At 37.3% G+C, this 11815-nt stretch overlaps 1 pseudogene; it reads left to right on the top strand.

The window, feature by feature from the left end:
• Positions 1–10221: 10221 nt before the first annotated feature.
• On the top strand, positions 10222–10943 carry LOC150055461 (tRNA-splicing ligase complex subunit RTRAF pseudogene; annotated as a pseudogene).
• The last annotated feature ends 872 nt before the right edge of the window (positions 10944–11815 follow it).

Here is an 11815-nt window from a genome sequence, read left to right as displayed (position 1 = left end):
ATTAGTGATAAGAGTTTACAGAATTCCCTGCCCACTCTGGCTTTGAACTGTAATCCTCAAATCTTAACCTACTGAATAGCTAGGATTACAGGCATGAGCCACCAAACCTGGCTTAAAGCTGTCACTTATTCTGTCTTCTTCAGAATCTGTTATTAGCTGACTGGTATGCTGGAAAAGGAAGTTAATGGTTAACAGTCAACTAATAGAATAAATTACAATTTGCTAAGATTTTGGACATCAATAATGGGATAAAAGCTTGTAGAGTTTGGTATGGTAACTTTAGAACTGGGGATTTCTGAATTTAATTCTGAATTTACCCAGTAGGGAGCTGGTTATTCTTCATAAGCATTCTTGACTTCTCATCAGGGAAGCAGGGAGGGAGAAGTAGAGGAGGAAAAAGAGGTGTGGAGAGAGGTGGGGGTCAGTCCTGTCAGACAACAATATGTCCTCTAATCAGATACCAGTTTCTTGCTCTTCTGCAGAATATGTATGAGACTGTATTTGTAAAGCCATTTTCTACCAGCTGTATTGATTCTATCTTTAGGTCCTTGTCTCAGGTTCAGAGATTCAGACTCAGAATAATATAATGCTTAACAATAACAGCTAAGCAGGATAAGAAATGATAAGCACTGATTGCCTAAGCCTCAGTCTTTGAATCTCTAGTTCACTCTTTGCCATCTTGTGTTTGATCAGTTTTGTTTTTGCCTACATGCCTAAGCTTTATGAAAAATCAGAATTTCTTGATAGATTCTTTTTTTTAATGTGTGCTGTGCAGAGAGAACAATGGCTTAGATATATCTTTACTTCATTTTCTGTCTGAGAATTTCCAAAAGATATAAAATTTTGAGTTACAAAAATTATTAATTGAATTAAATTTCTCATACTCCAGCTAACAGGGAGCTCATGAATAGTTTTTTTTTCTTAAAAAAGTTAAATTAAAAGCAATTCACTTCTTTTTTATTGTAATTAGTAAAAGGGTTATATGATATTTGCCAGATAGAAGGTGCATTAATTCACATACATTGATACCCTTTCACATGTCTTGGTACCCATTTCCCTCTCCCCCCACACCCCCCAGCCGTCTTGGTTTTCCCCCCTTCCCTATCAAATTTCAAATATCCAAATACAAATAAATTCAATATATCAGATAACAAAGTGAGATACTATACCAATATGAGATAACCAAGGGACAGCAAAGGAGATGAGAGACAACATAGTACATTAAGGACAACAATCAAAGCAATTCACTTCTTTTAGGAAGCACTAAGACAACACAAATATATCTTTTTGTTGGAACTAATCTAATTATGACCACAAGGAAGCCTTGCTTATATAATCTCTTTGACAAGTGTTTATCAAAAATATCCTACTTCTACCTGTGGAAAAAAGTAACTGAAACATAGACCTATGAAATAAAGTAAATTTTTAGAAAAGAATTTGATTCAGAATTTAGTTTAATAATAATTAACTTCAACATTAAATAATATTGGCAAGAAGATGTCAAAAATGTCTATCAAGTTGCTAAATTAGAAATCCTGTTATTCTCCTTTCTATTACCTTTTAGCCCTGAGAACTCTGACATTTTCTATAAACTCACTGTTGAAAGTTTCTATTGACTGGTAACTCACAGACTGAATATCTTATGATACACAAATGTCAACACCAATTTATAGAATATTTTGAATAAATAAATGTTAATATTACTACATAATTGATAAATGTTAGATTACAAGTCAAATCGTGATTTACATAGATTGTTAATATATTGGGAAATACATGCTGACAGATTAAGTATCATGGTGAGATTAATGCTGTTCATCAACCTGAGGCATTGAAAAGCAAGCTTGTCTGTTTTGTATTGCCATAATAAAATAATTGAGTCTGAGAAGCATATATAGAGAAGAGGTTTATGTAGTTCAACTGTAGGGTCAGAAACTAAGATTAGCTCTCCTCTTTGCCTTGCTGTGGTAAGGACTTTGTGGCAGATGACCAAGATAGGAGTATAACTATAGGAAATCACATGGAGAGACATAAGCCAGAGAGGGAGACAGTCTTCTCTTTCACAACAACACTCTTATGAAGTAACAAGGGTTCCATGGTGGCTACATTAACTTCTTCCATATGCATTGCCCACAGTGATCTAATCACCTCCTATAGAGCCCCAAACTTAAAGACCCCGTTACCTTAGCACCACCACTCTGAGGATCAATCAATATGAACCTTTGGGGAACAAATCATACCAAACCATAGTAACCAGTAAACATGGAGATAGATAAAGATCTAAAATGGGACCAAAGGAGAGATTTAGCCTTAAGCCAAGAAAACTGGCTCCTCAGAAGTATTTTAATGTAGAGATCTTTATGCCAGGATCAATACTATATCTATGGAATATCGATGTATCATTGACTACAGCTTTTAGATTCTTCATCAGAATTTGAAGTTTACAGAGAATTTCAATTATGAACAGTCATGTAGTTCTCTCTGACATTATAAGTGTCCTTTTCTTTCTATGAAGTGATACGCGTGCACACACGTGTGTGTGTGTGTGTGTGTGTGTGTGTGTGTGTGTGTGTGTGTACGTCTATGCATGTACTGGTCTTGGGGCTTAAGCTCAAAGCCTAGTAACTGTCTGTGAGTTCTTTTTTTTTCCCCCTCAAGACTTATGGTCTACCACTTGAGCCAGAGTTCTACTTTGGGTTTTTGTTTTGTTTTTTTTTTTTAGCAATGAATTGGAGATAAAAGTCTCCTGTACTTCCTGCTTAGGCTGCATTAAACCACAATACTCAAATCTTATTCTCCTGACTAGTTAGTATTCACAATCCTAAGATATTGGCACCTGGTTTTAATGCTTTAATTAGATAAGAAAATGAAATATCACATACTGAAATTTCTGCATCTTGGATGATTGGAGTTATTTCAAGTGGTCTTCACTTCACATACAAAGTGAACACTGTCTGTAGACTGAATAAATTCCATCTTGCAAACACAAGCACATTTTTCTATTTCTACTGTAAGAGATTTCGAGTTGATTCATAAAAACTCAGGAGGACAGTTTGTCATGTACTCCAGTAGAATCCATAAATGATTTCTGGGACCATACAAAGGATCTGTCTCATTTGAAATGACTAAAATTCATGCCTTTTAAATTCAACACCTTTTAAATAAGTCTCTTGACAGTTCGGTTTTAAATACTCACTCAGCTTTGTCAAACTACACAGTCATGCCATTAATCATTCACAGCTGTATATAGTAGCTTCTGAGAGACACCAAAGACATAAACTGCTACAAGATACCCAGATCTGGTCCCAGAAAATGTACTTTTCCTGTCTTCTCAAGTTCAACAAATTCACCAGTCATTTCACCTTGGTTATATTTACTGTCATGGCATATTGATATTCATCCTGCAGTCTGTGCTATGCCATAGAGTTATCATGAATTCTCCTGAAGTCCACAATGAAAATACACATTACAGAGACTTCCATTTTAATTTCTATCCCACTACTCCAATTTTGACTTTGACTAAGAGGCTTATAATTCCTGCAATATGCATCTTTGTTTCTGGTATCACCCATTCATGTGTGGATTCCATAACATACTAAAACAGCTTTATTAAATTTGAATTGGATAATTTTTCCAACTGTACCTGTTACCCTGGGAGTTAAAATTTAATTGTTTCCATATAATATAGGTGGCCCTTTGTGATCTAGACCTTATTTTTAATTTTTAAAATATTTTATTGTGATTAATAGAAGAGTTACATTATATTCACCAGATAGAAGGTGCATAACTTCACAAACATGGATACCCTTTCTCATGACATGGTCCCCATTTCCCTCCCACCCTCCCCGCTCCTATCTTGATTTCCCCCCTTCCCTATCCAATTTCAAATAACCAATTAAGCACATATAAAATATATCAGATACCAAGGTGAAATATTATAACAATATGAGATAACCAAGGGATGGCAAAAGAGATGAGAGATAACATAGTACATTAAGGACAAGTCACTCATTATATGGCTTTTTTTCTTTCTCCTGGAGGTCCTTACATTTAGTGTCATACTATTTGGCCTTATGTCTCTAGACTTTGTTCTATTGTAAATCTCTGCTAGGAGAGCCCAAGGTTGCTACTGATTATGACTATTGGGCCTATGTTCCTTTGAGTCACTTAATATAATTTTTTTCTAAGTCTTTCTATTTCCTTGCAAATGGGGCAATGTCATTCTTTCTGCAGCAGCATAGAATTCCATTGTGTATAAATACCACATCTTGTTGATCCACTCATCAACTGAGGGACATCTGGGTTGGTTCCATATCTTTGCTATGGTAAATAGTGCTACAATGAACATCATTGTGCTAGTGGATTTAGTATGTGATCTAGACCTTTTAACTAGTGTTTTCTGTTCATTTCTTCACACTCTCAACCCTTCAAAATTAGGAATGTTTCCTGTTTTTCACATGTAGCCTCAGTATATACTTGACGCATGCATGGTTTTAGCCTATGTTCTATCCTATTGTAATATCTATTTTGTTCTAGTAGTTACCTTCTAGAGACATGGTTAGGAAAAGTGGCCTCCTTTCCACAGTCAAAGGATTATAGCACAATTGATCTAAACCAGGAGTAAAGCAATTTTTTCAGCAAAGGACTAGATATTAAATACTAAAAGTTTTGTACACATTCAGGGAATTTATATAGTACTTTAATTAAAAAAAGAGGAGACCAATTTTCATGCATATTATTCATAGAAATTGTTCACACATATGATATTGTCATAAAAATGTCATAATGATTAAGCACAAGGCTTTTGTCTTTGTACAAGTACTAGGTCTTGAACTTGGGGCCTTGTACTACTGCTTCTTTTTTCCTGTCAAAGGTGGCTCTCTACCCAAATTGAATCTACTTTCAGCTTTTGTGGTTAATTGGAGGTGAAAGTTTCCTCAGTAGCTAGAATTGCAGGCTTGTGTCCACATGTCCACACCCTCCCCTGCCCCTCTGCCTTGAACTTGGCTTTATGATTGAATAGGGATTTGTTAATGAGAAGAATCAAATTAGGAGGTACTTCACTGCAGCTTAAGGTTAGTGTTCACTACTACCAATTCAACTGCTTATTATCACCTATAAAATCTTATAAAGCAGATTTGGTGCTACTTCTGATCTAAAGTAATCACATGATACAATTTAGGCCTTCTGCCTAGTTTAGGTATGAACATTTCACCTATTCTTTCCTAGAGGAATTTCTGGGAAGGTCTACATGCTGCTGGTGGGGAATCTGATCTCCGAGAATAAAAAGCTTTCTAGGGAAAAGAAGGCATGCTCTCTTCAGTGTCTGATAAACCTGTATATGACACCTCAATCCTGTGTCCTATCTCATACCATTCACAGGCATTGCCAACCTACTGTGAGGAGAAACACAGAAAACAAGAAGAGCCATTATACATATGGACTTGTATAGCTTAATTAGGTAGCCCTGCTACATCTTGCTTCTTGTCTTCTTGTCAAGTGCACAAAATATGTCCTTTATTATATAAGCTCCATTTAGTCTTATCTTCTTTTCCTTGCAGCTCAGCTGCAAGCCTTCTCTTCCTGCAGTCTATAATTGCTTTTGCTCACTCCTGCACATATCACACAGGTTCTTTTTCTCATGTTTTGCTGATCTCTTCTACTGACTTACCCAACTATGGCATAATCAGCTGAGAGTCATTGGTAGTTATTTCCTTATTATCTTATTTTTACATTTTAATCTTGTCATTTTGTGTACACAGTTGCCCAAAACCTGAATTCACCCAGACTTGGAAAGAGCTCTAATTCAGGAGCCACAGTTTGGGTTTCTTCAGAGTCTACACAGTATTCAGAACATATCCCCGATGAATAAATTCATCAAATAATACATAACTAACTCATATGCATTTTTCCTCCTAAATGCCTTATAGGTGGGAAGATCAAGCTGCATGCAAAGTTCAATGACTCACTCTGATATTGGGAATAAAGTGTGGTATATGCTGGCACTTAGCTATATGTATAACATTCGTGAATAGCAGAGTCTACCTAGATTCTAGTCCCTGACTATTTAACATAAAAAATATAGCCAAATGCTCATGCATGCAAAAAGAGTTGCCTACTCAGGAAGCTAAAATTTGGAAGCTCAGAGTTCAAAGCCACACTTGGCAAAAATTTCTACAAATTTCATATCCAGTTAATCAGCAAAAAGGTGGTCTGGAGATACGGTTCCAGTGGTAGAGCATCAGGCATGAGCAAGAAAAAAATGATATGTATATAATATTATGTCATTTTACTGACCATCTGAAAGAATTATATTCATAAAAACTCACTTTAGTGAGCTGGGATGTAGCTCAGTGGCAAAGCACTTGCCAATGTCCTGGGTTCTATTCCCAGGACCAAAGGAAAAAACAACAAAAAAAGTATGTCATAAAACCCAGGAGATTTCTCTGTCTTCCTTCCTTTACTTTTTTAATCTGGTGGTATTTAGAAGATGTAAGTCTGGGTAGACATCCTTATTCAGCTATGATGCAATAGGTCAATCATCTGACCATCTGCCTGTTCAGTGCCTTTGTGTATCACATTTCAGGAAGCCATTGCAAGACTTACTGTAAATCCCAACACAGGGGACTGAAGTGCATTCTGCCTAGTTCCAAATGAATCACCAATTGTACTGGTTTAGTGATCATGAATTCTTTTCATTTTTCTCATGGAAAGTTTTGGTTTAGCTGGGGAGGTCACTTTGTGGTGGCAGTTGTTCATCTTCAGAGCTTGGATTATACCATTCCAGGCTCTCCTTGCACTGAGGGTTTGTGTGGAGCAGTCTGCAGTGACTCTGAGTTTTTTCCCATTGTGTAATATACCTCCTTCTTTAATTTTTCAACATTTAAAATCAGTTCCTTGCTCTTCCCATGTAATGTTTTTACTATAAGGTTTCTAGAAGTGTTTCTTCTTAGATCCAGTCTGCTTGGGATTCTATATGCTTCTGTTAAGCACGTGAGATTTTTCTCTGTGAAGAGTGAGGAAGTTATCAGCTATTATTTTCCTGAATAAGTTTTTGATGACTTTACTATTAAATTCTTCACCCTATGTCGATCCCAGTTATGCATACATTTGATTTCTTAGGTGAGTCTGCCAATTATTGGACTTCTCTTTGGTAGGTACTGAGTATGTTTTCCATTCTTGTGACGTTTTGTTCTACCTCTGTCCTTTCTTTCCTCGACTTCTGAAATTCTGTTTTCCATTTCACTTATTCTGTTATCTATGGATTCCACTGTGGTTTGAATTGTAGAAATGGAATCTTTCATGGTTCTGAGATCAATTTTCATAGTGTCCATTTCATCTTTGAATGTGGTATATATCATGTCTGATTTCTTTGTCATTTCTTCTTTGTGCTTTCTTTTTCCTTTTTTCTTCTTTCTTTCTTTTTTTGCAAAACACTGACACCATGTATCAACCATGCTCAAAATTTTATAATTTTCCAAATGACACTGGTATTGGGGTCAGTTAATGTTTTCCATTGTTTAGAGCTACTGAAAAATCATTGTACATAATGTGTGGAGCAATAAAACTTTAACATTATGCTTTTTTCTTAAATAGTGAGTCTTAATATCCAGCCTCTGAATATTTTATAACTGAGAAATTACACAAGAAGTAATCATTATTTGTGTGTGTGTGTGTGTGTGTGTGTGATCATGGGCTTGAACTCAGGGCTTGGACTCTGTCTCTATACTTCTTTTGCTTAAGGCACTAGCCTTAAGGCTCTATCACATGAGCCACAGCATTGTTGCATTTTCTGAGTAGTTTATTGTAAATTAGAGTCTCACAAACTTTCCTGCTCAGGCTGACATCAAACTGTGATCCTCACATTTCACTTTCCTGAGTAGTTAGGATTACAGTCACGAGCCATAGGAGCCCATCTGGAGGAATCATTTCTATACAGAGCATTTTTCTTTTAGTAGTGGAAATAAGGGAGTAAGTGCACAGGGGATGTCTATAGATGAATGGACAGAAGAAGGATGGGTCAATCCATGTGAAAGTAAAGCCAGGAAAATTGAAGGGATGGATATGGTTAGGAGAGACAGGGGGGAAATGATGGGAAGAGTGACATTGATTGGATTCATAATAAGCTGACATATTGAATTGAAACCCTTTTGTACACTATTTCAGATAATAATAAGTTTGCCACATCTGATTACCTCAAAAAGTGGCTATAATCTCATTTGAGTTTGCTGTGGGCTGAAAATGGCTGGACCTACAAACACACACAAAATAAAAACTCATGTGCAGCTTGGTCCCCAGTGTACCAAGGTAAAGAGAGGGCAGATCCTTTAAGGATTATTCAGCCACCTCTTGGGGATCAATGCTTTTCTCTGTGCAGTGAGTTCTCGCTAAGTGACTAGGAAAAGGAATGCTATAAAGTGATTTTTTTTTGCTTCTGTGGCCTCACGTCTGATATTCTTTCTTGCCATGTGCTCTGCCCTCTCACCCCAGCTCACTGCCAGGCCTTCTGTCCTTTCTGCTCTCCTATGCTAAGTTTCTTAGCTGATGCAGAGAATGAGGAGGCCATGTTCTTGGAATTCCAGAACAGTGAATCAACTTCTCTCCTTTATAAACTACCTAGGCTTAGGTAGTTCGTTATTTATTTATTTCATTTTTATATTTTATTAATCAATTTATTTTTATTTTTTAGTCTATTATAGGAAAAATGCCTAAGACAATTTTTTCCTTTATGTCTTCTAACACATGCTGTAATTATTATCATTTTCCATCAGTGAAATATCTCACATAATTTTAAACTCAAGATGTCTAACATTTCACTTTCCCAAATTGTTGTCATTAATTTTCTTTTCTTTCTTTCTTTTTTTTCCTTGTCAGCTGTGGGATATGAACTCTGGGCCTGGGTGTTGTTCCTGAGCTCTTCAGCTCAAGGCTACCAACCTACCTCTTGAGCCACCGTGCCACTCCCGGTTTTCTGGTGGTTAATTGATTCTTGTGGTTAATTAATTCTGGTGGTTAATAAGAGTCTCATGGACTTTTGTGCCCCAGGCTGGCTTTGAACCTCAATCCTCAGATCTCAGCCTCCTGAGTAGTTAGCATAACAGGCTTAGCCACTGCTCCAGGCTTTGTTGATCCTCCTCCTCCTCTTCTTCCTCCTCCTCTTCTTCCTCCTCCTCTTCTTCTTCTTCCTCCTCCTCATTCTTCTTCTTCTTCTTCTTCTTCTTCTTCTTCTTCTTCTTCTTCTTCTTCTTCTTCCTCCTTCTCCCCCTCCTCTTCCATTCCTTCTCTTTTTTGTGTTTCAGTGGATAATTAAATAGTCATGAAATGTCCTATAATTAGCCTGGTGCCCAATGGCTCACACCTGTAATCCTATCTACACAGGAGACTAAGATCTGTTGATCATGATTCAAAGCTAGCCTGGGCAGAAATGTCCATGAGACTCTTTAACTCCTAGTAAGTACCAAAGGAAAAAATGGCAGAAGTACAGTTGTGGCTCAAATAGTAGAGCAGTAGCCTTGAGCAGAAAAGCTCAGGGTCTGAGTTCAAGCCTCAATACTTAGCAAAAAAAAAAGAAAAAGTAAAAGATAAAAAGCCCTACAATACTAGCTTAGTTGAGAACCAAAATCATTATTAACTTTATATCCTTCAATTCTTGAAACATATCTGTGAACTTTTCTTATCCCAAATATAATATGAGAATTGAGACTTAGGGAGATGAGGAAAGATGTCTTTGAGCAAGAAAATAGGGTAGCCAGGGTGTGAATTAGACTGATCTGAACCTAAGCTGCATTTGTTCTGGCTGGGATACATAAGAATCCTCGATTTACTCTATCCTTTATTCTCACACGAATCAATCCTGTCTCATTATCTTTTCACACTTACTCTTCCCAAAGCAGTTTGTCAGTGTCAGTATGGCCCACATTTTAAGTCTATTCACTGGTACAGTTCAAGGATCTAGGTGACACCAAATAAAGACACAACTAGAGTTACTGAGGACACATTCTGACAGCTCTGAGCTGCAACTGTTTTCCTAAAGGTAAGTGTTGCAAATGCTTCCACATCTGATTAATGTGTATTCAGTCTTGTATCTCCTGTCACTGGCCGCCATGAAAATTATTCCAACACTTTTTGTTGTTGTTGTTGTTGTTGTTGTTATAAATGTGGAAATGGGGTTTCTTCTCTCCCGGCAGAGGCCCAGGGGACCCCCAGATTGAAGTGGGGACCATGTCCCGACTTAAGCTGATAGCTCTTGATTACCACACCCTGCCGGCTTCAACTGCAAAGATGAAGCAGAATTTAGAATTTTATTGTCTGGCTTGAAAACCAGAAAATAAGACACTACAAGATTGAAAATAGAGGTAATTTAAGGAACATCCACGGCAGTGACTGGCCCAAGTTCTTTGAGAAGTATCTCAGGGACGTGAACTGTCCTTTCAAGGTTCAAGATCGACAAGAAGCAATTGCCTGGCTTCTCGGGTGAACTGTTCCACTTGAATATGGAAATAATACTAAGAAGTACAAGGACTTAGTGGTTGATAATGCAAAAAATACTGACAATGCAACTAAAAATGCAGAGCCATTGGTCAATTTGAATGTAGAATAACCCGGATTTTAAGGCTGGTGTAATGGCTTTGGCTCACCTTCAGATTCAGCGTCGTGATGATTACCTGGTAATACGTAAGGCAATTCGTATTTTGGTTCAGGATGCAGTTGCTAAAGCTAATCATACAAAAGAGGGATTGCCTGTTGCTTTAGACGAATATATTCTTGGTTTTGACACAGGAGACACAGTTCTTAACGAAGTTGCTCAGATTCTGCGACTGCTGCATATAGAAAAGCTCAGAGTGCTACAGACAAACATTAATGAAAACATAGTAACTGTTCAGGCAGTTATTGCTGAAAGTTGGAATGAAGATTTCAACATTTCAGCTTCTCAACCTTCTTAGTAACAATTGGGAACCATGTGCTCTTCCAGAATGCGTTTGGAAATCAAATGTCACATTTTCGAAGGAAGAATCCTGGAAAATTGATTGTTACATAGAGATATACCACTACTGCTTTGTTTCTTTTAATAAAGTTTGTGAAAGTGGCAAAAAAATGTGGAAATGGTCTGGTGCCGGTGGTTGACTCATGTTAGCCTTGCTACTCACAAGACTGAGATAGGAGGCTAGCAGTTTGAAATCTGTCCAGGAAAGGAAGTTTATGAAACCTCTATGTTTAGTTAATCAGCAAAAGGCCAGAAGTGGAGCTGTGCTTCTTGTGGTACAGTTTTTAGCAAAAATTTCAGGGATAGTGCCCAGTTTCAGACTGCAAGTCCGAATACTGGAAAAAGAAAAAAAAAGATGGAACTGATGCCCAGTCCTGCTCTCTGAATTAAGTTTTAGATACTAAGAGTCTTATTGATAAATTTTGGCTTTTTTTGTTTCCAAGAATAACAGTTCAAAATCTGCTGATGAGAGAGAGAGAAGAGAGAGAGAGAGAGAGAGAGAGAGAGAGAGAGAGAGAGAGAGAGAGAGAGAGAGAGAGAGAGAGAGAGAGAGAGAGAGAACCAGTAATAATCTCTGGGAATGCCATTCAGTCCCTGAGCAATTTTTATTTTTGCACAAGGCCAGTGCTCTACCATTTGAGTTTGTGGTTAATTGGAAATAAGAATCTCATGGACTTTTCCTGCTTTAGCTGGGTTTGAATCATGATCCTCAAATCTTAGCCTGCTAAATGGCTAGACTTAAGTGAGCCACCAGTGCCTGAGTGTTTATATGTTCAATTGCAGCACATCTCTTTTTGTATTCCTTGTATTTCAAGGGTACAGAAGCTATAT

This window comes from Megascapheus bottae, chromosome 13 (assembly GCF_031878675.1).
Source record: "Megascapheus bottae isolate mThoBot1 chromosome 13, mThoBot2.hap1, whole genome shotgun sequence".
Classification (NCBI taxonomy): Eukaryota; Metazoa; Chordata; class Mammalia; order Rodentia; family Geomyidae; genus Megascapheus; species Megascapheus bottae.
Note: the sequence above shows the minus strand (reverse complement) of the source record. Positions and strands in the feature narration are given on the sequence as shown.